This window comes from Fukomys damarensis, unplaced genomic scaffold, assembly GCF_012274545.1.
Source record: "Fukomys damarensis isolate Sample0158 unplaced genomic scaffold, DMR_v1.0_HiC HiC_scaffold_38, whole genome shotgun sequence".
Lineage (NCBI taxonomy): Eukaryota > Metazoa > Chordata > Mammalia > Rodentia > Bathyergidae > Fukomys > Fukomys damarensis.
Genome location: NW_022900950.1, coordinates 11,288,015 through 11,315,390, shown reverse-complemented (window position 1 = coordinate 11,315,390; position 27,376 = coordinate 11,288,015). Strand labels below are relative to the sequence as shown.

Here is a 27,376-nt window from a genome sequence, read left to right as displayed (position 1 = left end):
ATCAATTAATTATAAATTGAGAAACTAAAGGATAAGGAATTAAGGCAGGGGCTTAAGAGAGCTATTGCTGCAATACTGAGAAGACTGTCATAGAGGAAAGGTGACTGGAGAGGCAACTGAAAAGAAGGCAGATATGTGTTTACTTAGTACAACACATCTGTATGTATCTATGGTACTTCGTTATGGTTTAGATCTAAAATGCTCCCAAAATGTTCCAGAGGTGGTGTAGAGGCACAGCGATGCTCAACAACAAGGCCGCACACCAAGAGGTCTGACAGGAGATTTTATTAGGGAAGGCAGGTCAGGGAGAGAGGACAGAAGGAAGAGAGACGAAAAAAGAGAGGAAGGTCCTTTGTGGGCTATTGCTTATTTATGAGGAGTGGGCTACCTTCAACCCATCATAGGCCAGGTTGCCCTTTATGGGTTTGGTCCTGCAGAAACAGGTTTAACCTTCCAGGAACGCTGTGGCCTTGCGGGGAGGGATACTAAAGAAAAGAGCATGAGGTCATTTTAACAGCCATGAAGCACCAGGAAAATGCAGCCTGTGATGGCAGCATCAGGTCCGTAACAGGTGGGGATTTTGGAAGGTGATTTAACACAGGAGACCTGTACTCATCGGTGGATAAACCCATTGGTGAGTTTACAGTTAAGTATGCTGTTTCAGAGGTGGCGCCTGGTTGGAGGAGGTGGGTCCCTGGGGCAATGACCTGAAAAGGTATATTCTTGTTTCCACCTCCTCCCTTCTTCCTCTCTGCTTCCTGGATACCATGGGTTGAACAGCTTTCCTCTGCCACAACTTTCCACTGTGCCTTCCTACCTCAGAGCCAGCCAACCATGGACTGATCCCTCCTAAACTGTGACCCAAATTACTTGATCCTGACCATAAGGCTGAGAAGCAATCTGTGAGCTAAATTAAACCTCTTTCCTTTTATTTTGCAGGTGGTAGGTATTTTGTCCCAGCAGCGCAATAGTACAAAAAAAAAAGTGGCATTCAATGAAGTGTTTGTATCATATTTCATATAGTTAACTGTGAAGTACATATTTTATTTTCAGTATTTATTCTTCTTACCATTTTTTTTCCTGAAAATTCTATTTGTTCTCTATGTTTTAAAAATTAACTTTACAGTTGTTACCTTGTAGAATCACAATTACTTTTAGGAAATTTTATATTTACAAAGTAAAAACCACTACTATGAGCAGAAAAAGCTCATAAATTAATAAATCACTAATACTGACAGTAAAGAATGCATTGTGTTGAACAATAAAGTAAGTGAAATAGGTGTTTATCATCAGGACCTAATTAGGACCTAATTAGTAAAGTACCTGACAATTAGATGCCTACATACACACCGTCATCTTCACCGTCCAAAATTTATTAGAGAAAATGTTAAAATAGCAGATGGTGATATTTCTATACCAGATGATGGTGAAAATACATTCCAATAAAATCATATTTACTAATATTTATATACTATTTTCCCCACTTTGCCTTAAAAATGAATACTAACTTTTTGGCTAATGTACTTTTAGAAATCTCCTCAGGATGAAATGAGCCAAACAAAATCTTTAGCTATTACTTCCATTTTAATAAGTTTTAGGAAGACAAATTTGTTGATGCCTTTTCTCTATAAGCACAGGGTAAATTAAACAATAAAACAGATTTTTCCCTAATATATCCCAGATTTCTAAAATGGTAGAAAACATGATCCCATCTACACAGGGGATTCTGCTTGTGATCCCATGATTTAGTGTGAAGGCTACTTCTCTAGACAAGACTTTTAGAACCTGCCAAGACAGTTGCAATGAGTCTGTCTATGGAACAGCAAGGAAGTGGTACAGGAATTCATGAATTAATATTTTTATTGTAATTTCTATATAATTAAACTTATCTAAGTATAGTCTATATTGAGAAAAAATTAGGCATACTATTTGGTTTTTTGATTCTAGAAAAGGAATTTCTTTCTAAATTTTAAACATTTAAAACATTTAATTTAAAAAATTCTTAATGCTCAGAAATTGGGAACTTTTAGCTGGGCAAGTTGGTGCATACCTCTAATCTCAGCACTTTGATGATTCAGGCAGGAGTGCTACTGTGGTTTCAAGGCCAGCCTGCTCTACATAGTGAGCCTCTCTGCCTCAAAAACAAACAAACCAAGAACTGAGATCTTAAAAGCATCAATCAAAAATCAAATTAACCCATTTTAAGAGATTTAATGTGTTTATTGTTATGGAGAATATGAGAGAGAGAGAGAGAAAGAGCATGCGCGCGCGTGCACACACACACACACACGCACACACACACACACATCCTCAAAAAAGTGTGAGGCAACAGACAGTTAAGGGCATGATAGAATAACTGAAATTATCATTGCTAAAGGAGAGATGCTGCATAGGGCCATCAAAGGGATTCCTGGAAGAGGTGGCAATTAAGGCTGTATGTAGCATTTGGATGGATCGGCAGGAAAGGAGGCATTTGCATGTTAGGATCAGAAAGGATGAATGAGAACATGAGGTAAAGGAAATAAAATACATTCAACAGAATAAATAATAATGAAACGTACCAAAAGCAGAGCACACATAGAAAACCAGAGAAGCACTTTTTGGTTGCCCATTCATTAGCCCATGAGCATTAATTGGTTAATATGAGCCTAGCCCATTGCTGGCTTCTGTGGAAAATGTGGGCAGGAGAAATTTCTGTATTCAAGAGGCTCAGTTTCGTGTGTAAGAGAGGTGAAGGCCTCATGAAATCATTTGTGCTGCCTTAATATAAGCTCGCATCATGTTTATTTGTATGGTAATAATCTACCCTTAATGGAATTCAGGAGATTGAAGAGAAAAGTAAGAGCCAGTGGCTTCAGGAAGAACATTTGATGGTCAAAAGTTTGAAAGATGGCTTGAATTCAAACAGGCACCACAGAACAAGGAGGGTACACCTCACCCCACTCAGCTCATTCATTAGAAGCTGAATGTGATGTTTTGTGGCTAGTCTGCGGAGCAGCTACATAGATAAGGGGCCCAAACTTAATTCTGTTGGACTAGATGACTTTTTTGACAAGTTCACATTTCCGGTGAAACTGAAGAATGACAGGCTTAGACATCAGAGAAGTCAGAGACAAAACTCCCAATCCAGTATTTTTTATTTTGATTGTGACTTAAACTTTGTTTTGTTTTATTTTGTTTTGTTTTGTCTTTTTGAGGCAGGGTCTTACCAAGTAGTTGAGACTGACCTGGAACTCACTATGTAGCCCAGGTTGGTCTCAAACTCACAGCAATCCTCCTGCCTCAGCCTCTCTAGTGCTGGGACTACAGGTGTGTTCCACCACGCTGGGCTTTAAGCTTTTTTTTAAAATGAAATTTCTGACCTATAAAGCGAAGCTAGTAAATCTGATCACACAGTCTTGTTTAGAGAATTCCGTAAGATAACCTGGGGCAAAAATGCATCTGTGTCAGTGACTGATAAATACCAGCTCCTTTGTCTTAATGAAGTATGGCTTCTTGAAAGCCGGGCTGTCAGTAGGAACTGGAAGTCACTGTCAACAAACACTAGCCTAAAAATCCCAGTAATAAGAATGACAGCTGAAAGAGGCTATTATCCAATTACTTTCCTTTTTATTAATCACACACATGCCCAAACCTTTTGCTACTTCATTGAAAGGTGAAAAGTTGTAATTAAATGGGAGGAGTTGTACGTTTAGAGTCAAGCATGGGCAAAGCTTGTAAGACCACAGAGGAATGGCTGTTAAGACTCTTGTTTGTTAAGTGGCTCAGTACTTGAGCTTTGGGGAAATGGCTCTTTTTTCATAATGTTAAACAGTTTGTGAATTCCCATTCAAGGCAAGAGCCTTAAGGGGAACTCAGTATAACCTCTGTCTAATTCCACTTGGTATTTCATTTCTCTTTTGTTTGCCAGGCATTAATTATTAAATGTGCTTCATATTGATAATTATACTGCATCTTATTTATTAATGACTCCCTATTAAGCTTAAACTTAATATCCCCAGAGGTTCTCAGGCCTCTATTTTTGCAGGTCATTGCTGCTCTTATTTTTGCAGGACTAAAAATTGAGAAGGTTTCAAGCTTTGGGGTTTAAGGTAGATGGGTCTTGATGGTGTGATTACCCACGACACAGTTCATTACCACTAATAGAGTCACCCATGCAGCCAAAGGGAGGAGAGGGAGCCTGTGAAATAGTGAACTAATAGGCGATAAATTATTATACCAGGGGAAAGCAATCGTACGTAAGAGCAATAAATGGCCAGAGCCCAGTAGAAAGGGTTGTACTTTTAATTTTGTCTGAAGTGTGTGTGTCTCTTTTGGTTCTTTTTCAGAAAGACAGAGCTCATTTTCAAAGCCCCCCTTCTCCCCAAACTTGCCCCTTCTTTGGATCAGAATAGATATGGCAAGAGACACAGAATATTCAAGGCAAAAATGAAATGTACTCCTCATAGTGCTGCTTTCCATAGGCCTCATTTCCTCGTTCAGGCTTCTTATAAATCGAAAATTATACCCAAATGTTTATATTCAAGTTTTTTCAGTGACATAGACAGCAAATTTACATTGTGAGAGGGTAGAAATTCACTGGTTTGTCTCGGAGGAGAAAAACACGTATTCTGTCTGGTAAACATTCTCAGTGCGAGTGTTGGAGAGAGATTTAATTAACAACAATGAAGCTCCATAAAGGGAGGTCGACAGTGTCCAAATGACTCCTTGGGGATCACTGTGACTTTGGTGCCTTGGTTGCCCCCCGTTGGGAATCACTCCCTTGGTTGTTTCACTCCATCACAGTACACTGAACAGACAAGCTTTGCTGCCTGTGCACCCCAAGGGGTCTCTTGCAATTGTCTTCCTGTGGTTTACTGCTCCCATAGCTCCCCTATTTTGGAGTATATTCTCAATATCTCCAAAGTAACCCCTTCTGAGTTTCACCTCAAGTCATAGAGATTCTTAATGAGTCTTTTCTCGTGCATAAGAAGGAAGGCTTCCCTGTTGTTTCCACGTTCAGCTTAGATCTTGAAGCTCCCCCCATCCCTGAAATTGAAAAGCCAAAATCTTCCATCCAGTTAATTACACTTTTCAGCCTCTCTCTCTCTCTCCCTCCCCCACTCCTCCCCCTTCCTTAGTCAGTGGTATCAGCACCACTCATCCAAGTTAAAACATTGTCCTTCATGTGAGTCCCAGTTTGGATATCGGGTAGGTCTATTTTGCATTGCTTTCTGGGGAACGTTAAATGTGCTTGCTGAAGAACAGGAGTGGGCGGTTTCCCTGCCTGCCTTGCAAGCGCAAGGGCTAGAGTTCGATCCCCGGTACCAAAACAAACAAACGGGAGTGGTTCCTCTTTGCATTTTTGTCCACCAGGTTGAATATATGTGTGTATTTATTGAAAATGTTTTGACTTTTCTGGGACAGTTTTTGATTTATAAGCTGCATGGTAGTAAAGAGAGCTCCGCCTTACCCTTTCTGCGGTTTCCCCTACCGCGAACCTTTTACATGAGTATGGCGCATTGGTCACCACTAAGGAGCCAGTATTTGTACATTATTATTAACTGCACACTTGATTTCGGTTTCAGTTTCCTAATGTCCTTGTTTCTGTTCCAGGGTCCCATGACAGCGACCACATTACATTCAGTTGTCATGTCTCTGTCTTCCCGTGTGACAGTTTCTCGGACTTTCCTTCCTTTTCATGACCTTGACAGTGCTGAGAAACTCTGGCTGTGTCCTGTCCTGTCCTCCAAGTTGGGTTAAACTGAGGTTTTTCTCTCGCTAGGCTTTTGTTACGCGTTTGGGAAAGGAGAGCCATGAAGGTGAGGCGCCATCTTCTTCCGGTCCTACTGAGGGTTCCCACTGTGCACGTGACTCACCACTGATGACGGCGACCTCGGTCACGTGTCCGCAGTTACTGGGCTTCTCCACTATAAACTTCGTTTTGGGTCTTTCTCCCCTTTCAATACTCTATTCCTTGGAAGCAATCAGTAAGTCAAAAAGCTTAGCTCTACTTTCAAGAAATAAGAAATTAAACTCCACATCCTTGAGAGGAAATATTATTATAAATTATTTAGAGTTCTTCTATGCAGAGTTCTATGAGGCTTACCATTTCATTTGTTCTCTTGTTTGTTCACTGGTATTGAGATTATAATATTTTATTCAATGCTAAACTTCTAAACAACAATGAAATTAATAAATCTTAAATGCATTAATGTAGAGCACAGGTTTGGAAAGACTCAAGTGTTCTCTGATTTCTTCAAAATTAATTTAGTGTAAAATTTCCAGTGCCTTTGTTTTAATCCATAAAAATGGGAAACAACGTCTCCTGTACAGAATTTTTGTGGAACGAGGCCGAATCCGAGCACAACTCTTGACACACAGACCGCTCTAGGAATTGTTCTCATTCTCAATTTCCAGAAATATTTACTTTCCATTTCAGAAGTTCAAGTCTAAGAGACAAAAATTCTCAGTCATCACTGTGGTGACATATGCACCTCAACTTTTAAGTTGCAGGGAAGCGAGGTATAGATTGATGTACAATTTCCACTTGTAAGATAATCTTTGCTAATGTAAGAGTAAGCTTAATATTTATAAGATTCTGCTGATTTGATTATTACCCCCCCACACCATGTTTGTGTCAAGTATTGGCCCATAGATCTTATTGTTCTATAATTTGTGTGTTAGAGGGAATAAAATTAAAAATAGCTTTCTTTTAGTGATATCAAAATTCTTCTCAATATATAGGAAGGATGAAATTATAAGGACTCAGTAGCAGGACTGTGCAGAAATAGTGCTTATTATGTTCAAACACAAAGACTTTTTAAAAGCACTAATTCTGGTTTCAGTTCTGCCTCACATTAGTGCTGAACCATCAGATAATTTTTGAGTTCCTTCCGCCAAAAATATTAAATTATCATTACTTGTGAGTATTGCTTTAGTTGCTCTGGATTTAGCCCTGGGTAAAACCAATAATGATCTTAGTGATGATGATTAATGGACCACAACATTTAAAAGAACTGTATATATCATATATTAGGTGGTGAAACGTGTTGTGGAGCTATCAGAAAAGAGACACAGAATGTTGCAAGGAGGAAGAAGTCATCTTGAAAGAAATGAGTCATCTTGATAGCTGAAAGAACATCATGGCAGAGAGAGGCAATAGGAAATGCAAAGGCCCTGGGGTGACTTCGTAGATCAAAGTATTGATGAAATTAATATAAATCCGAGCAGACCTTTAGAGATGAATGTGACCAAATTAAAATCAAGTTACATTAAATATACTCATTGTTTTAAAGAAAGTACAGTTAAAACTGAAGTAGGGATATATCATCAATAGTAATTTTAACATGCATGACTCATTTATTTCTGTAAATATGCTTCTTTGCTAATAATAAATGTCCTGAAATATTTCAGTTCCTGGTGACCTGCCATTCTCCTACTCTTGCTTAGCAATAAATTGTGTTTGAATTCTTAGTAAGGTTTAAGCGTCTTACGCCTTCTCCTAATACAGCGCTCAGAGTTCCTTGATGTCACCAGATTACCTGAAAATGAGTCAGTTTTCAATGTGAGAAACAATGGTGTTCTTCAATATTTATTGAAATGAGAAAACCAGACTGTTGTATTCATGACTCATTTAATTCCAGAGTTGAGCCTATTTCAATATTTTAAAGGATTTTAGTTTTTAAAAATTCTTGAAATTTTTATTTCAAAACATACACATATAAACAGCAGAAGACTTAATGTAAGTCGTTTCATCTCTTCTCATCAACTCAGGGTTCCCAGAGGCCCGTGTTTTCCTGGCAGCAGACAGTGAGATTTCAAAAGTGAGGGATATTATTTTGCACCTGTGATATCTCGAGAGAGGCATTTTAAGACAAGTGATGTGTGCTGAGAGCTCTGCTGTCTTCTCTGTGGGTTTCAGACACCTCAAGGTATCTTCTTTGTTGATGATACTCACTGTATTTGAATTGGAAGAGTGTAGCCTTCATTCAGTGCACATGCATTTGTGTGTGTGTGTGTGTCTGTGTGTGCAGCGTGTGTGCAATTCAATTTTAAATTTAAGTTCTTTGGTTAATGGTAAGAACATTCCATGAGTTGAAAGAATGACAAGGAAGTATCTTTAAATGAATTGGGGTAAAGGGTTAGGTTAAACATGGGTCAACTTTTTAAAAATCTAAAATATTGCTTTCAAGTTGTAATTATTTCTGTCCCCTTAATTGCTTTGAATGTATATTGCCTCATTTTGTGTTGCCATAACAAAATACCTAAAGCTGGGGAATTTATTAAGAAAGGAAGTTTATTTGGTTCACCTTCTGTGGCTGGAGGGTTCAGCCAGCACATTGCAGACATCTCAGCAAGGGATCCCTGTCTGCATTACAAAATGGCGGAGAAATGGAAAGGAAATAAGGGGCAAAACATGTGGAGTGGCTCACTTTACAAACTGCTGTGAGAACTGCCTGGGGTCCCTGGAAAACTACATTAATCCCTTCCCTTCTAAAGGCAGTGCCCTCAATGACCTAAAAACCTTCTAATATTAGGTTTAACATCTTTCAGTTTCCATCACTTAACACTGCCATACAAATCCATCCCAGGAAGCCCTCGGGGATACCTTCAAACCACATTCAAAGCACAGCTTGTTTTTGAGTTAATTTGTACATTTGTATAAATTTCTATAAATGTTTATAAACTTTGAAAAAGAGTAACAGTTGCACCAAAGTAAATGTTTTTCAATAAACAAGTTGTTTTTACCCTTTCTAAAATGAAAGCATTCTACTATAACATTTAGAAAATGTGGCAGGCAGATAAATGCTGAGGAAGAGTAAAAGTCGGTACCCAATAGTAAGCGATGTTTCCTGTGTTTCACAGGGTGACCATGTCAAATGAGCAACGATGTAGCAACTGCTTCAAGAAATTCCTGAAAAATCTGTAAATCAGTGCCAGCAAAGCGTAGGAGTAGGTTTTAACCTGCCAGTGAAGTACTTAACCTCTTTCTTTGGAAAAATTGAATATGGCATCTATTTGTTTGCTTATGGAACAGCTAGAATTTTCTCTTTTCAACTTATTGTTGTTGATGATGAGGAGGATGATGATTTGTTTCTCTAATCTTGGCCAGTTTTTGTTAATGTATCAAGGACCCTGCAGTGTCTTTCTTATTGTAGGGGAGCTGCGAGTAATAAAGGAACAGCTGTGACCTTTGCTTGCTGTATCAATGGCCCCTGGGTACATGGACAATAGGTATCATTCTATTTCCCCCTCTTCCATTTGTTGACTTTCTGATTTCATGGAGTCACTGAAGCACAATTTCTATTAGTCAGAAAGCCTAACAATCAAATTTGGGCACTGAATGCAGTATATTCTCAATTTCAATCTGCTATCAGTTGTAAAATATATCTTTGATTTATTAGTAGATTTCATGGGAAACGAAGTACATTCAATATGTTCATCATTGTAAAATTTATTTTCTTTCCAAATCCAGGTGTGTGTGTGTGTGTGTGTGTGTGTGTGTGTGTGTGTGTGTGTGTAATCCCAGTTTCTCAAGGGGCTATGGCAGGAGGATCACAGTCTGAGGCCACAGCCTCACAGGCGGATCACAGCCTTTGCCTTGAAATGTGAATGAAGGGTTGGTGATTCAGCTCCCTGCTCTTGGGTTCAGTCTTTAGTATGGGTGGGCGGTGGGGGGGCAAGTGTACATATTGTAAGTAAGGAAGAGTGGTCATTGAAAATGGTTAATTTGATGGGCATTGAAGTACAGCAAACACACTTATCCCCGGACTTAAGGGATAAATAGACCTTTTGTCCCTCTTAATAGTTTCACCTCATTGTAATCTTTGTGCCACATTTGTAGGCGGTGTGGCTGAACTCTAAACTTCTGTATTACCGCTTATCAGAAAGTGAGTCTTGCAACAATTTATTGTTATTCTGTCATCTTAGTTGTCTTTAAACATTTATCACAGTCCTCTCAGTTTGAGTTACCGACCAAAGCTGATTCCCTTCTATTAGAATCTCATGAACAGATGAATGAAAGTGATACTACTGATAAATCTTTGAGGGAAAAAAATGGAGAATTTATGCTAGAAAATATCTCCTGCTCTTTTTGGTGATTGAATTTTTTTCTAGCATGTTTTTAAAAATAAATTTTATTCGTACACTTTTGACATATATAACGATCACATTCATCATAGAGAATTTGTACCCATATATAAATAGATCTTAATTCTTTTTTTCCGTATTCCACTTCCTTGCCTTCAATCCTTCTTCCCTTCTCCCTTTACAGAACTTTGTTTCTACTATTTTCCTTCAGGGCTGGGGATTTAGCTCAGCTTTTGCTATACAAAAGCTTTTTAATAGGATGTATTCCCAGTTGTTGATTCTTTGTAATATTTCCTATGTGATTGGGGTTTTGTTTATAAAGTCTTTGCCTACACCTATGTCTTTAAGAGTTTTATCTATTCTACCTTGTAGCAGACTGTTTCTGCTGTAATATTAGATCTTTAATGTGTGGTATGTTTTAAATTCCAAGATCCTTAACTTTTTAAATCATCTGTACTTCTGTATCTAGCTGTCTGTCTTTCCTTATTTCTCTTTCTTTCTTTCTTTTTCTATTTCACAATTCAAAATAAGTGCAAAAACAGTTATAGATTGAAAATTCAAAGCATGGAAACAGTATTTTCCATTTTATATACTTATACATGTCATTAATATCTTCTTGGCCAACTGTGACATCATGTGAAGGTGTTATTCAGTACTCCTCTCTCTGTGTCTGTCTCTGCTAGTGATTATTTTCTAGCCAAGTGCCTAATTTTAGCCATTCTCTGAATCTGATACTTATTGGGAAAAGAAGCATGCAGCAGCTATATAAGATACTGGTATTATGAGGATTTATTTAAAGCAAAATAAAGTGAGAATGAGATTAGATTAAATGTTTTATTGTTATATTTCTGACTTATGGAGGTAAGACAGAGATACTGCTTAGTGAACACATTACTAATTAATTCAGTAAATTTTCTCTAGGATTTTAATGGGTTGTGAGAAAAAATAATTGAAATTTAGATTTTAGAATTCCACCCTGACCAAGAAAAACAGAACCTCCAGAGGCTGAACCTAAGTATATATTTTTAATAAAAATTACAAATCTGGTTTTAGAGGTTTTATTGTACTGCTACATTTAGAAATTTCTGGCCTATATTATATGTACTCCACAGAATAAATTATGTTGACATTAGGGATGACTATTTTCTTTTTACCAAACAGGCAAATATATTGTCCTCCTTAAAATGATTTCTTTTCCAAACTTGATTTTTGATCCAGAGGAAATTTCATTGGAACATGCTCATCCCCACACTGACACTTCTCACCCTTCTCTAGTCCAAGCTGGAGAGAAATTATTTTCCAATGGGGACATCCAACAAGGTAAAAGCAGTTTATTTAGCCGTCAGTCATCTCAAAAGTGCCTCTTATGGTGAAACAAAGATTATTACCTCCTGCTTCTTTTTAAATCCCTTTTCTCTTTAATTTTATGAGCCCTTACTCTATCATGTACCGTGCTTGGCACAGGAAGAATGTGAAGATAAATATGACATTCTTACATTCCACAGAAGGGGGTTTGTATCATCTAAATAACTATAAGGGGAACCAAAAATTAGACTCATGAAATTTTTCAATTTCTCAAGGCTCCTTTTTTTGTCCAAATAAAACAACTCAGGACCCCTGTCCTACACTGGATGGAGTTCAGTGTCATTCCTAGTGTTTCTGAGAATTCTTCGTGTGCTGCTTCCTACCTCCTTGTGGGTGTCTGCCTGCATCTTCTACTCCAAACTCAATGTGGGTCACATGTTGTCACACGTTCCTCTTCTTTCCTGATTTTCAGGACTTTGCTTCAATAATGGGGTTTCCTTTTTTTTTTTTTTTAAAGATTTGTATAGGACTGCTGTGTTGGGCAACTAAAGCTTTAGAGACAGTGGTGGTTCATGAGAGCTCAGATTCACGATCCTTGAGTAGTGCAGGTTATTCTGAAAGTCCTCATTTACTTCATGCCTGTGTGTGGAAACCACTCATTCAGGTGATTTCATTTGGATCCAGATTCTCAGTATGTTACCTGCATGTACCCTTATGGTAACCGAAATCTGCCTTCCATCTCTGTCTCCTGAATTTTAGGGAGAACAACCCAAGTCATCAGATGGAATCCAACATTAGTGATAATTATGAAGAATAAGGTTGCTCTTTTTAATTTCAGCCATACAATCCTGGGGGCAGGTCAGGGCAAAATCAATATTTTCACAAACCAAACAATGTTTAATTTGGGGGATTAATCATAAACACAAGGGAGGGAAAAAGAGGGAGAGAAGAGGGAGATTTTTGAAGTTAGGACTATCTTTCTTTTCTTTATTCCTAGATAGCAGCATCATTTCTGGCACAGAGTTGTCATTTGTTATATGCTTATAGAATGAGTAGATAATTGAAAGTGAAAAATATATGCCTGGCTATCCCAGCCATTAGAAGTAGAAATACAGGGGGCAAGAAGCGGGCTGGAGATGTAGTTCAGTGAAAAAGCCCTGGGTTCAATCCCCTAGTGCTGCAAATAAATAAATAACAAAAATTGATCATGCAAAAAAACAAAAAAGAAGTAGGAATACGAATTGGTTTGAAAACCTGTTTGGTCTGAGAAAGCTCTGTGGTGGGGTGTGGCCACTCACTTAAGAAGCCAGTTAATTTTTCAAGATAATTAGTTATTTAATTGACCATTCACCTGGTGTGAATGCATTTGAATTTGTAATCAATCTCCATTTTATTTAAAGAACTTTATACTTATACCTCCATTTCTAATTTAGCAGTAAGTGGCCTTGACGTGTGAGGTGGATTTACCACTACCACACACACACACACACACACACAGCCAGGGAAATTAAAAGACATCAAATCAGCTACATTAGTTTTTCAGTCCCTTCTGCTCAGTGCGTGAATTAATGAGCACTGCTAACACTTATATTTATAGAAATAGGCAGTGGGTGAATTGGCTGTGTGGGTTGTAGTTTGCCAACTTCTAGATCCCTTTATATGATTTAGATTAATGCCTTAAGAAGTCATGATGTCTCTGGCTTTTTGACTTCATTCTCCTCAGTAAACAACTCATTTATCTTCTCTTCTGCCTCTAAATATATATGGTCTTTCAATCTAAAAAAAAATTGTGGTTAAAAAGCTACTGTTCTAACTTAAGCATCACGATACCTACCTTCTTTCTGATGCCATCTTCTTCTTTTGCCATCTGTTAGTCCCTAACTGTTTTAGGGATTAGATGCCCAGAATCTTTTTAAGCAAAAACCTGGGCTCTATATTTGTCATGTACCTAACATAATAAAAATTCTTGTAGTTATCTTTAATACATAGTATTTTATTATATACATAGATTGTATTTATTAGCACAAAAATTGGAAATATAAAAAGTAGAAAACAAAGAAAATATTCCAGACTAAAATAACTACCAAATATTTCTTAAATGTTGGGCTGAATATCTACAGAAAAAATGGCTCAAAAAGAGCATTGTTAACATGTAATGTACCTTCACTGCTTTCCTCTGTATACAGGTTTTTTTTTTTTGTATACAGGTTTTACATATTTGTATTTTCAGCCAGGCATTTGATCCAGTGGTTCCACCATCTGCTTTGCAAGCACAAGGGCCCGACTTCAATTCCTGGTACCGTTTAAAAAAAAAAAAGTATTTGTATTTGTATCATATGGTATCACTTTTTCTTGCCTTTTCAATTCAATTATATAATGAAAGCATTTTCCCTGTTATTCTGTACTTGTTAAAAACATACTTAATGATTGCCATCATTATATATATATATATATTGTATATATTGTATATATACATTATATATATATTGTATATATTGTATATATACATATATATACATATATATATGTATATATGAGAGAGAGCACCTTATTAAAACCATCAGAATTATTGTGATAACAGCATTTAGTGTAAAGTTAAAAAGATTATTTGAAAATAGGATAGTTTCTAGGTATGAAATAAATCACTGTGTCAAATGGCACACGTAATTTGGAGGCAAATGAAGCAAGCATATTGCCAAATTGGTGTTAGGAAAGATTTACCTAGTTTACGTTTTCCTAAACAGCTCTCATGAGCAGAGGTGGGCCAGAGTTTATTCAGAGTCTCCAGTTAGTGTCTCTTCCCAATGTAGTGGTCAGTGGCATTGAATTTGTGGAATGAAATCAGCCATGGAAAGGATATTTATACCATGAACTTCAGAAAATGCTGCAAATAAGAGGCTTCCTCTTCTCCCACTTTGGTGAACAGCTTATTAAACCTTTTCTAGCCCACTGCTGCAAAACAGATTTCATATACCATTGGATAGCATAAGTAAACTTTTTTACTAATTAAATTATACATTTATTTGTTTTTTGGTACCGGGGATCAAACTCGGGTCCTTGTACTTGCGAGGCAGGCGGCGGAACCACTGAGCTAAATACCCGGCCCTAAATTATACATTTAAAGGTGTTATCATTCTTTTGAATGATCACAAATTTGTGAAATTTATATTAACCAGCTGTTTTTCTTTTTTCTTTGTTTTTAGGCGATTCGTGTTTATGCTTATTTCTCGGCAAAGAAGTCTGTGTTCTCTGTGTAACTATTGCAATTCATTTTTTCCTATCCTTTGCTGTCATTATTTCTGCAAGTTTATGATCTACTAAGATTCTGAACTAGACACATTATTATTTACATCTTTGGATCTTCCATATGCCTATCATGCTTTATATATAGTAAACACCCAATAACTACCTTTAATTGATGATATATTAAATATTAGATATTAGATGCTTCTACTTGTTTACCCTAACATTTCTCATATCATAAGAATATTTTTAGAAAATAGCAGCTGAATTGCAAAGAAGCACATTTTGTTGCACAGTTAAAAGGGCTGAAAAGTGCAATTGATTCCACAGAGGTGGGTCTAAATATTAGTTTTAAGAGAAATTATTTGCTAAAGGGTGAACAGTTCCACAAAAGATCTTGTATTGGCGTCTGTGTTAAGCCCAGAAGCTGTATGTTTGATTTATTAACATGTAGTGACATCTAACTTATTAAGTAGTGTGAGGGAACACAGACAAGTCTGAAGCAAAAAAATCCCCAACACAACACAAAACAAGAAAACTCACTTAGTACTTCCCATTATCTTTTCAAATCAAGCCAAAACATACAACAAATGCAACAAATGTGCACATTAGAGGTAGGGCTGGGGGTGAGGCGCTAGAGAGAAGAACATGGATTGGGAAGAAATGATCAGAAGGTAAGTCATTGGGTGTGTTAGAACGGGAGGTCCCCATTTGACTTCATTATGGTGCATTTGGACTCCATGTGCCTTTTAAGTATAAGTTGATGGAGCCAATGCCCCACTTAGAGATTTAACTGGATCGTGTAAGTGGCAGAACAGGCTACACTAGAGTCTCCCTACACATGTGGAATTGGTGAAATGCTCTTTGCATATACTTAGGGGTTCATCCTTACAAAAGTTTCTTCTGCAAGTCCTGCTCACCGGTAAACTCAGGACACTGATACTTGAAAATAGAGTAACAGAGAGAAGGTCTGTGGATGTCGGATCAAGTAAAGATGGAAGATAGGAAAATGAGTAAGTTTGGAGAAGAAATAAGCCACTGAGTTTCTAATGGTGTATCTAGGAAAAAAAAATCGCTTGAAAGTCTAGGAGCACCTGGTGAGCTGCCATCAACCACTAGGAATAATTGAACATGCCTCCCTTTTATCATGCCTTGAGTTGGAGAGTATTCCTTTGATTTGCTATTCTCAGGTCGCAATGGCATTTAGCTTTAAACTTCTGAGTACTTAGTAATTTATTCCTCACTAGTTCCCATTTCTGTAGACAGGACTAGTTACCCTCATCTTCAGGATCTGCTCCTGCCTTGTAAGATTTCTGGGTCTCTTTCCTGCCTAATCAATGCACACATGTTCCTTCCCCTTTCAATTTTAGTTTATTTTTATACATTCTCAAAAATGACATAATTATTTAACTTGCTTAATTCCAATCTGTGCCTAGCAAAAATTCTTTTCTGTATCTGTTCGAAGAGCCATAACTTTTACCATTCTGTAGAACTTAAAATTGCATTTTAAGTAAAACCACCTGCCAGCAGATGTTGTGTAGCTCTGATCTCCTTTTGCTAGCTTGATTTAATGAGATATAAGGCAAGAGGCTTAATTATTAAATAAATGCAAGCAAAAGAAAAAATACTTTTTACTGGAGAAATAGGATAGCAATAAGTCTCTGGGGATCCAATTATACCCAATTGACACTATCTATGAGCTACATGTTCTAGGAATGTTCTGTTCAGAAATACTGATACAGGTTCAGTAACATAGATGTTGTTTAGGAAGGAGAAATTTACAGCAGTGCAGTTGCAATGGCGATAGGTTTTGTGTGGTGAGTGGATCCAGTGGGGTTGATTTGCTGTTCTTTTGACTCACTTATGCTAGGTATGCAAACTCCTCTTACTGGATATTATAGCAGCAATGACTTCATGAAGACACCTATTCAGCAATAAATTTTATTTTTGATGTACTCGATGCACAGTTTTCTTTCTTTTATGCCTTATATAGCTGGAATTAACATCAGCTAATATAACAGAAATGAGACAAAACAAAGCAGCGGAAGCCTATATACGATAGATATTTAGGTCTTTCTTGTAAACTAACAGTGGGGATATTTACATTTGGAAATACAGTATGTGTAGAGGATACATGCTATTAGAAGGGATGATAGCTTGATAGCTTCTAGTTTTTTTGCTCCATGAATTGTGTGGTTTCTTCCATGACCAACATGGCAGCTAGAGCTCCAGTCACTTGGCTCACGTACTAGTTCAATAGCAAGAGACACTCAAGGAAGACAACGTTTGTCCGTTTTCCTTCTTCTTTTGAAGGAACTCATTGATACCATAGCCATGCTAATGTAGCTGTACTAGGCTCACTGCAGTGGCCAGTGCATGGCTAAAATCTCTGTTAATAAGGAAGATGAGAGAATAGCTCTGCGGAGATAAGAAATCTCTGCACAATCTCTATTCCACTGTTTTCCATTTTAAATAACATATGCAGAGAGCTAGTTTAAGTTTGTCTTGTTATACTTTATTTTAGGGGAGGGGTAGAGAATAAGACCTTTTTTGGCTGTATTTTTAAGTTTCTTTCTTATTAGTGCATATTTTGCAATGCATCATCCTTACATTCAACTTGGGGAATTATTATATATACATTTCACATTAAGATTATTTTTAAAGACTCAGTTTAATTTAACAAGTGTCATCGAGTACCATAGTGTAATAAGGCTGTGAGCATATAAATAAGATATTGTTCCTGCAGATGGAGAGCTTATGGTTCAAGGAGAAACAAAGAACTATAGTAAGCAGTTTTAAGATAATTAAAATAAACCTAATAATAGAAGTATAAATGTATATCTAAGTACTTGCTTATTCATGGATTTATTTATCTGAAAAAATCTTATAATAATACACATTTAAGTTTGGTTATTTTCTTGTAATTTCTACTTTATTTTATCGGGATAAAATTTAAAAGAATGCCCAGACATATAGATCAGTTCTTATAGCTTTACTCTTGGCATTTTCAACATTCATTTTTATTGAAGATGACAGGTATTGTTTTTCTTACACTTGGTTAAAGAAATGCCTTTTCAGATCTCCCCTAGCAATTCTGCCTTAGATTACTTATTTATTTACAACTTAAATTGTAAATGGTTAGGTTTCCTGACCCCAGGAGTTTGTTAATGAGATGACCTTCTGGTTTTAGTATTCACACCAATTGAGAAGAAAATTTCACACATTTGCTTTATGTTTGGCATATTGATTTTAAACTGCTAAGCAGTTTCAACTATTTATGATCATGTATTTTCTTCATCTCATTAAAATATGATTTAATGTAGATATCATCAAAAAGGTTATTGTACTACAGTGATTCATTGAGCAGATAATCATGATTTAACCTAATGCGTACTGTATACCTAAAATGTACCAATAAACTCAATGAAAAAAAAATCTTAAGAGAGATATGAAATTTAAAATCTAGGTCAATTTTTAGAAAATGATTATTCAATTTAAAAGCATCCAACAAGAAAATATAATATTTTATAATCTGATCCTCTTGATACTGTTTTAAAATAATATCAAGAGTAAGAAAGGGCTATAATGTATCTTGTAATGCAATTTTAAGAAAAAAATGTTATATTTTTGTATAACTGAATTTATATAAAGATAGTAAAATATTAATATCTGAGAAATTAATATTTGGTTACATTATTATATAAATATATATTTAGAATGTAATCTTTTTTTTCTCTGTGGCAAATCTACTGAAGTAAATTAATCAAGAGCACCATAAACAATAGTTGATTCTGCCTCAATTTGGTTATATTTATGATCTATTGACAATCATTATATAATATGTGCCTCCATGAAACAATCTTAAGGTTTGCACATTGAACATAATTTTAAAAGTATTTGTACATATTCATTTTTGTTTTGTTTTGGTTTGGTTTTTTGAGACAGGGTCTCACTATGTAGTTGAGACTGACCTGGAACTCACTAGGTAGCCCAGGCTGGTCTCAAACTCACAGCAATCCTCCTGCTTCAGCCTCCCGAGTGCTGGGATTACAGGCATGTGCCACCACACCCGGCTGTACATATTCATTTAGCACCATCTGTATTTTAAACAGTGTTCCAAATATTGATGATATATCAGTGACAATAATCCACATTCCTCCTATACTGGAAATTCTATTTCATGTTATTAAAGACTTCTGGATATTAAAAAAAAATTTAACCTAATGAAATAATTGTCACTTTCTGCCCTAGATCCAAACCAAAATGTATGTTATGACTAGTAGTTTTCTCCTACATTTATTACTATTTAGAAGTCAAGTCATGATTTCAAAAAAGTTAAAACACCCATGGGTACTTTTTATTACTCACATAATATATTGATTTTGTAAATCAGAAAAATTTTAAATAAGAGAAAAATTTTGTGCAAGTCACAAAGCTGTCACAAAGTTTTCTTTTTTTCTAAAGTATATTAATTAGACCATTGTTTAAGTTATCAAAGGCTAAAATTATAGAAAACATAAAGAGGACAGAAAATTGGATTGATTATATTCTTATTAGTAATAGTTTTATATTTAAAATATAATTCTTAAAGAACTATATTCCAATCATAATTTGTGGTATTAATATTTTATTTCCCATAAAACATAACTATTCTTTTTTGTTTGAAATGACTATGTAAAGTGTAACAAACATATACAAAATAAAGAAAACATATATACATTATTACAAAGTAAATATTTCTGGACAAGAAGCACAAGGTCAAGAAATAGAAAGTTACTAGCAATCGGAAGCCTCCTTTCTGAACCTCCAAATCAGTACCTTTTCCCTCTGTTCGAAAGGGAAGCACTATTCTGACTTCTCAAATTGGAATGTAATTTGTATGTCTTTAAACTTTATATTAATAAAATCATATAGTGCGCTTTTGTGTTTGGCTTCCTTGAATCAATATTATGAGTTTGAGATTAATCCATGATGCTGAGATGTATCTGGAGGTCATTAATTTTCATTGCTCTGTGATATTCCAATGCCTGATGATAAAAATTGGTGAAAATTCTTGGCTGTTATCTCTTCAAATATTACTTCTGACCCATTACCTTTCTTTTCTTCAGTGACATTTATAATGTAGGCTTTTTGACCTTTTAAATTTTCCTTTGTGCCTTCTACATTGTTTTGAATATTCTGATCATTTGTCTCTTCATGCTTTAAATTGCTTATTTTCTTTTCACTTGTCTTTTACTTTACTAATGTTTCCTTTAATTGTATCTAATTTTCTATTTAATTTAGCCATTGAGTCTTACACTTTAGCTTTGGCCTTTTCAGTTGGAGTTTTTAGTGGTTTTTTTCTATTATTTCTAGTTTCCTGCAAAAATTGTTAGTTGTATAGAAATAATTTGAGGTTTAAAGATACAATTATTTTCATTAAAGATTATTTTTTCTTGGCTTCTAACTGGTGGATAAGAATTCTAGCAATCATAGGTAATTCACACATGTTTCTCTCATTATGTGTAGAAATAATCAATGTCCTTACTTCAAAATTTGTTGTGAAGTATTAATTAAGCAGCTCATTCAAATGGTTGAAGTGATTCCTGCTCTACAATACATTCATTGAACTGTTGGCTATTATTATTATCTGGAAACTTAGGACACAGTTTTATAATTCATTGTTTTCATATTGATTCCTTTCTATAATTATTATTGCATTAAAGAGAAGATAGTGGTCATTGAGTAGATTAAATATAATCGATCACAATTAATCAAATGGTACTAATTTTGGAAATTGCTGCCTTTTCGTCTTTCTCATTTGTTGCCCTTCAAATTTGTAAATTACTTGCAGTGATTTCATTCGATTAGGGTACTTGATAACTGAGTAGTTTCTATACTTCCTATATGCTCAGATTGATATCTGATAATTTCAAGGAACTTCACACTATTATTTTTCTGTAAATCTTCCTCTTTGGTAATAGGTTTTTCTGTGAGATTTATCTTCTATTTTTATCTTGATTTTTCATGGCAAATGTTCTCTATAGTTATTATCATCTCCATATTAACATAAAAGGCAAAGAGATATTCAGAAAATATCCAGATAACCTCGAGAATTACAGAATTTTATACTAAACTGCATTTTTATCACATGTTAAATTACAGATGGAATTACCCTTGCTTGCTAATTTACTTGCCTCCTGGGCTGGTAATCTGTCTCTGCATTTATAGGGAAATGCATGACACACACATTAATTTTTGTTTTTCAGGGGAAACATACTTAGAATAACACTGTATTCTTTTTCTTTCTCATTAAGTTTATTGGTACATTTTAGGTATACAATACGGTTACATTTGTCATTGGGATCTTGTACCTTTATGTGCCAGATCTTGGTTCTTATTTTTTTCCCCATACTCTGCCCTCTCTTCTCACCCTCCACCCTTCCCTGTTTATAAAGACTTCGTTTCCATTTTTCCTTTTCTCATATTTTTTTATTTTCCCTTCTTTCCTTTCCCCTACTCTTCCCACTTCCCCTACTCCTTTAGCCCATTTCTTCTGATTTCACATTATCAATTATACAATTTGAACCTTATTTTCACTTTTAGTTTTTCACACCCGGGAACTATTCAATATTTATACGTGTGCATCCTATTTATTTCACTTAAGAGTACAGACTCAATAGGCATCCATTTTCCTATGAATGACTCTAGTTTCTCATTCTTTATGGCTGAGTAGTATTCCATTTTATAGAAAAACCACACCTTCTTTATCCAGTCTCCAACTGATGCACAATTGGGCTCTTTCCAAGTTTTACCTATTACAAACTGTGCCACTATAAACATGGGTGCACATATATCACTGTGGTATGATTCTTTTAATTATTTTGGAAAAATACCCAACAGGGGGATAGCTGGGTCAAATGGGACCTCTAATCCTATTTTCTGAGGTTTCTCCATATAGATTTGCAAAGTGGTTGCACCAGTCTGCAATCCCGCCAACAATGGAGAAGGGTTCCTTTCTCCCCACAGCCCTGCCAATATTTGTTATGGGTTGATTTCTTGATAGCAGCCATTCTATGTGGGGTGAGGTGGAATCTCAGTGTTGTTTTCACTTTCATCTCTCAAATGACCAGTGATGTTGAATTTGTTTGTCTGAGAAGTGTCTTTTCATTTCAGATGTTCATTTTTGTCTTTTTTAAAAAATAACACTGTATTCTGAACACTGTAGGAAAGAGCTGAGTAAGATCATTATAATATCAGTACATATTAATTATCAAAAATAAAAATTGTACTGTAAATTCAAATTCTGCAGAACTATGAAATGTCAAAAATAATTTAGAAATATTTTAACCAGAACTATGTTTTGAAAATAATTTTTATAGCCCCATAGTGCTAGAAAATTTAGTATTAAAATAGGTAAATTTGGGATATTTTAGTGAATTTAGTAGAGTATAAAAGTAAATGGAAACTAAAAGGCTTAATGTTTTACTTAATCAGTATTTTCCTCCCAGTAAATGTAGAATGATTCCTCAGAAACAGAAAATGATAAATCTAAATACATAACAATAAAAAATTTCTGCATGGCAAAAGACACCATAAAACATCAAATTATAAAAAAATCAATTTTGCCAAGATATCTGCAACATACAGTATATGGTAGAATAAGTGTAATTGTGCCTAACGATAAGAAGGTTCTACAACTTAAGAAGGAAATGAAAAGAAAAACTACTTTGAAAAAAAAAAAAAAAAAAAAAAAATCAAGCCAGCAACAGAAATAGAAATGCAAATGAAAAATAAATGCTACTCTGTTTCTACCCATAAGTTAGCACTAAAAAACTAGAAGGTTGAAAACATTCAGTTATTTAGAGGACAAAGAAGTAGAGATGTTCCCAGGCACTGTTCCTCGAACCCAAGTTGCCACAAGTTTTGAAATGTAATGGAACATTATCTACTAAAATTTAGAGTACATGTCCCCTAAAGAAAGGAGAGCAGTATATTTTGGGAAATCTTTCTTAAGGACATAAACCTTATAAATATGTAAAGGTTAATATAGTGTATTACATTGATTGACTTACGTATGTTGAACCATCCTTGCATCCCTGGAATAAATCTGACTTGGTTAGGATGTATGATCTTCTTGATGATTCTCTGTATTCTGTTAGCTAGTATCTTATCAAGGATTTTTACATCTATATTCATTAAGGAGATTGGCCTGTAGTTGTTTTTTTTAGTTGAGTCTTTCCTTGGTTTGGGAATCAAAGTGATACTTGCTTCCAGGAATGAATTTGGAAGTATTGCTTCCCTTTCAATTTCATTGAAAAGTTTAGAGAGTAATGGCAGTAGTTCTTCTCTAAATGTTTTGTAAAATTCAGCAGTGAATCCATCAGGACCTGGGCTTTTCTTTGTTGGTAAATTTTTAATTACATTTTCAATTTCACTGATTGTGATTGGGGTGTTTAAAATGTTTTTATCTTCTTTGTTCAACTTTGGTAATTCGTAAGTATCTAGAAATCTGTCCATTTCTTCTGTGTTTTCCATTTTATTTGAGTACAGGTTCTCAAAGTAGATATTAACGATCCTCTGGATTTCTGTTGGGTCTGTTATGACTTTGCCTTTTTCATTCCTGATTGCATGAATCTGAGCTTTTTCTTTCCTTTTTTTGATAAGTTTAGCTAAGTGTTTATCGATTTTACCTATGTTTATAGTGGCACAGTTTGTAATAGCCAAAACTTGGAAAGAGCCCATTTGCCCATCAGTTGGAAATTGGATAACAAAGATGTGGTTTTTCTATAAAACGGAATACTACTCAGCCATAAAGAATGAGAAATTAGATTCATTCATAGGAAAATGGATACACATTGAGGATATCCTCTTAAGTGAAACAAATAAGTCACACATGTAAAAACTGAATAGTTTCTCTGGTGTGAACAAACTATAATAATACATAAGATCCTACTGAGATAATTGACAATGTGAAATAGGAAGAAAAGGGCTAAAGGTGTAGGGAAAATGCAAAGGGTAGGGGAAAGGTAATAAGGGAAAGAAAAAAGGAGAAAATGAAAAAATGGAAATAAAATGTTTGTAAATGGGAAAGGGAGGAGGAGGTGAAGGGAGGGCAGGGACAAGGGGAAAAAATGAGAACCAAGACCTGTCACAGTCCCAATGATGAAAGTAACCACACTGTATATCTAAAATGTACCAATAAACTCAATGAGGAAAATAAAATAAAATAAAATGAGTTGATCATTTCCTAATTAAATAATTAAATGTTATGCTTATGTAAAAAAGGCAAATAGTTCATACCTATTATGTAATGACATATTACATAATTTTAAGTATGTAATGTAATGTTCTCTGTTAAAATAAGAATAGAAATTTTTAAAAAGGAAACAAAACAATGGATAAATAATGAAATTCAACTACAATTATGGATTTAATGATGTTCTGATTCTAGTACATGGAAGGACGCAGAGCGCTTTTAGGAAAGAATTTATAATTATATGATAATTATTGTATAATGTTTTGCAAACATTAAACATTTTCTTTTGGAAAAAATATGTAAAGGTGCGTATAAAAACTTATGTAAATCAATGTTGCATTCTGTGAAAAAACTTGCAAACAAGGTGAAATTGTTCATCAACAGAAAAATGTTGAAGAAATTGTTCTTACTGTCCAAAGTAATGTTGTGCAGCCGTATTAGCATTTGTGAGTTATTGGTAGGAGAAAAGTAAAAGCCAAACAAAGACTGTGTACAACAAAAGATTAGACACTTGTAAACCAGAAACAGCAACAATAACAAACCCAAAGGCAGCCACACATTGTTATGCAGTGATACACTGCTCTAGTCTGTCTTTACAAATATGGAGCAGGTGGGAAGAAACGTATGCCCCACCACAGATATTGGGTATGCAGTGTGGAAAAGGCTAAGAGAAGGCAAGATTTGTCATTTGTTTTTACCATTTTTGTATCATTCTTTGTATTTCTTTTATAATTTGAAAGTTAATTCTACACTTGATCTTAGCCAAAAGGCCGAGAAGCGATTTGAAAGTTAATTCTAATAAAGCAAACCCAAAATAAGCATAACAAAAGTGATCTTAAAAACTTTAAACTAGTTTAGTAGCTTGCAATGCTTAATGAGTGACAATTACACCTTATAAAGGTGCAGCTATGTACATTTTTATTATTTATTACACATTACAGCCTATAATATTACATATTTACATATTTATTTACATAGTTATCGACGTGCTTTGTGATGTAATACAAAAACAAAACAAACCGCAATATTTTTCCATAAACCAGGAACTTGTATTTGTATCACATGCTGAAAAGAGCTATCACTACATTTCCAGTTTTTGACTGCTTATTTATTGGACTGATCTTCTCACCTGATCACTGGTTATGCAACAAATTGTCTGAGCTAGCCACAATCTGGTGCCTAGGTGACACCACAAGCATGATTTGCAAGTCTACAAAAGAAGGAACTTCTTAGAGAAGAGTAAAAGTCTTCCTCTAAGGGGGAATGTGCACCCCTGTCCTCCTCCATTGTTCTTTCTGGACCCTGTTCTCAGTGCCCTGGAGATCAGCCAGGCCCCTTGTGCTTGTGGCCCCCATCCGGGGGTCTGGGTGGCTGATGGTGGGTGTTGCAGAGAGACAAACAGGCAGGGTTGTGGTACTTCCTCGGGAGTGCAGCATGACAGGAAGCATCCTCAGTGCTGGACACGAGGTCCTAAGGTGTGTCTGAGGCAGAAGAGGGAGATGGTGTGTGTCCTGTCTGCTGAGGCTTCTTTAACATCCTGTTGTGGGACGTGAATGATGCGGGCGTCCATTGCCTGCCACAGGAGGGTCCTAGAAGGAGTCCAATATATTGGAGGAAAAGTGACCCTTGTCCTTTAAATTGCTCTGCTGGAAAACTTGCAGCGCAGTCCCTACAATTTCCAAGTAGTGTAGTAGGAAACACAATAAATACACAACAATAACAGGAACAACAGGAAGTAGAGGACACATGGGTTCATGTATTATATATATTTCAGAGCTACATCTGAAGTTGCAAGCAGTGGAGTCCACCTGTAATCATAGCTACTTGGTAGACTGAGGCAGGAGAGTTACAAGTTTGAGGCCAGCCTGAACCATCTCTTTAAAAATAAATAATTAAGTAAAACTCTACAAATCACTACATACACTCAATGAAGGAGATGTTAGGCCTCGTGCAGTTTCCATTTGGCAAGAAATAAATATATGGAAACTTTCCTCCTGTTCTATTTATAGAATTCATGAAATGAAAGTTTGTGCTTCGTTATCATCTTGGCAGTTGGGGACAAAAACTTGGGGACAAAAGGAAGAACAAGAGAAAAGTTAACTAAATTGGTAGGCATTCAGCGTGCCACAGGTGTCCTTATATTGCTTACTTTATCTTTGCCTCACTTGCCTAATTCTCCAGGACAGAGATGGAAAAGAAACATTCTTTTGCATGTCTGCAGTCTCTAAGCATCTCCATGACCTATTCCAGCCAGGGCTCAAAGTTTCTTTCTTTGGAACAAGTCCAGAATTTTTCATGCACCTTCCTGTTTGCAAATAGTCATCTATTGTCTGTCTGTTTCACTAGAGGAACCTGTTTTACTGATGTCCAAATTTTTCATGGAGGGACAGCACATGGTAAGACTTGGGCCACTCTTATGGTGCAGTTATTCTTTCTTTCTTGAAGATGAAGCTCAGTTTAAAAAAAACATCAATGTCTGGGCCAGGGATTTAGCTCAGTGGTGCCACTGCCTGCCTTGCAAGCGCAAGGACCTGAGTTCAATCCCCGGTACCAAAAATTTAATAAATAAATAAATTTTAAAAAATCAATGTCTGAGTTGGCATTTAAATATCACTTTCTAGACATCCTTCTTTCACAAAAGCTCCCTGGAGGCAATGGAGGAATCAGCATCCTCAACAAACTCTATCAAGGCGGCAGTCATGAGATTTCACATAAACATCTAGCCAAGCACTTTATGTCCACATAGGAGCTTTGAAAAAGAGCCTGGAGAGTCCTTCTTTCCAGCACAATCGCAGCCCTGGTGTTTCCCAAACCTGCACTGGTCTATAAGAGCCTACGTCAAAGCTCTTGTATCTGTCCTCCCACAGTGGAAGGGTTGTTATTCTGAGACTCATTGCTTCGATTTCTGGGGATGGGTGCCAATTAGTATATGTGCAGCTAGATACATCCCTCAGTAGCGTTAATGACAATCCATGCTTGGGTTTGGTTATCGTGCTTTTAGCATTTCATGTCCTCACTGAGAAAACCTAAAATTGCTGGGGCACAAATCATAAAATTGTTCTCTCTGTCACTACCCTTTAATGAGATTTATGGTGAACCTAGAATTTCCTGTCACTTTTTCAAGACAAAATGTCCCGGCTGTTCTAAACTACTTTAGAATTTCACTCCTCTTTGTGGCACAGAATTCATCTCCTCTCTTTCCCTCACTGATCAGCCTGAAATTATATGTGGGGATAAGAATCAGGGTAGAGGCAAAGTTGAGATCTTGAGACACTCCAACTTGGAGCCAAAAGACAAAACAACAATGCAAGAGCAAAAATTGACCAGCTAAATTTGAACTTCGATAAATAGCAAGTTTTTAAGTATGAGCATACTCCAAATGACATACTTGGGCTAATTTTTTCTTGTTTATTTGAAATTCAAATGTCCATAGGTCATCTTGTATCTTGTGTGACAACCCTACTCTTCTAGACTCTGGATCTCCCAGGATGTTGGAAATGGAAAAAAAAAAAAAAAAAA

The 27,376-nt window shown here is 35.8% G+C and overlaps 1 pseudogene; it reads right to left on the bottom strand.

Annotated features, from left to right (window-relative positions):
* Window positions 1-24,474: 24,474 nt before the first annotated feature.
* On the bottom strand, window positions 24,475-24,639 carry LOC117284688 (annotated as a pseudogene).
* Between the last annotated feature and the right edge of the window lie 2,737 nt (window positions 24,640-27,376).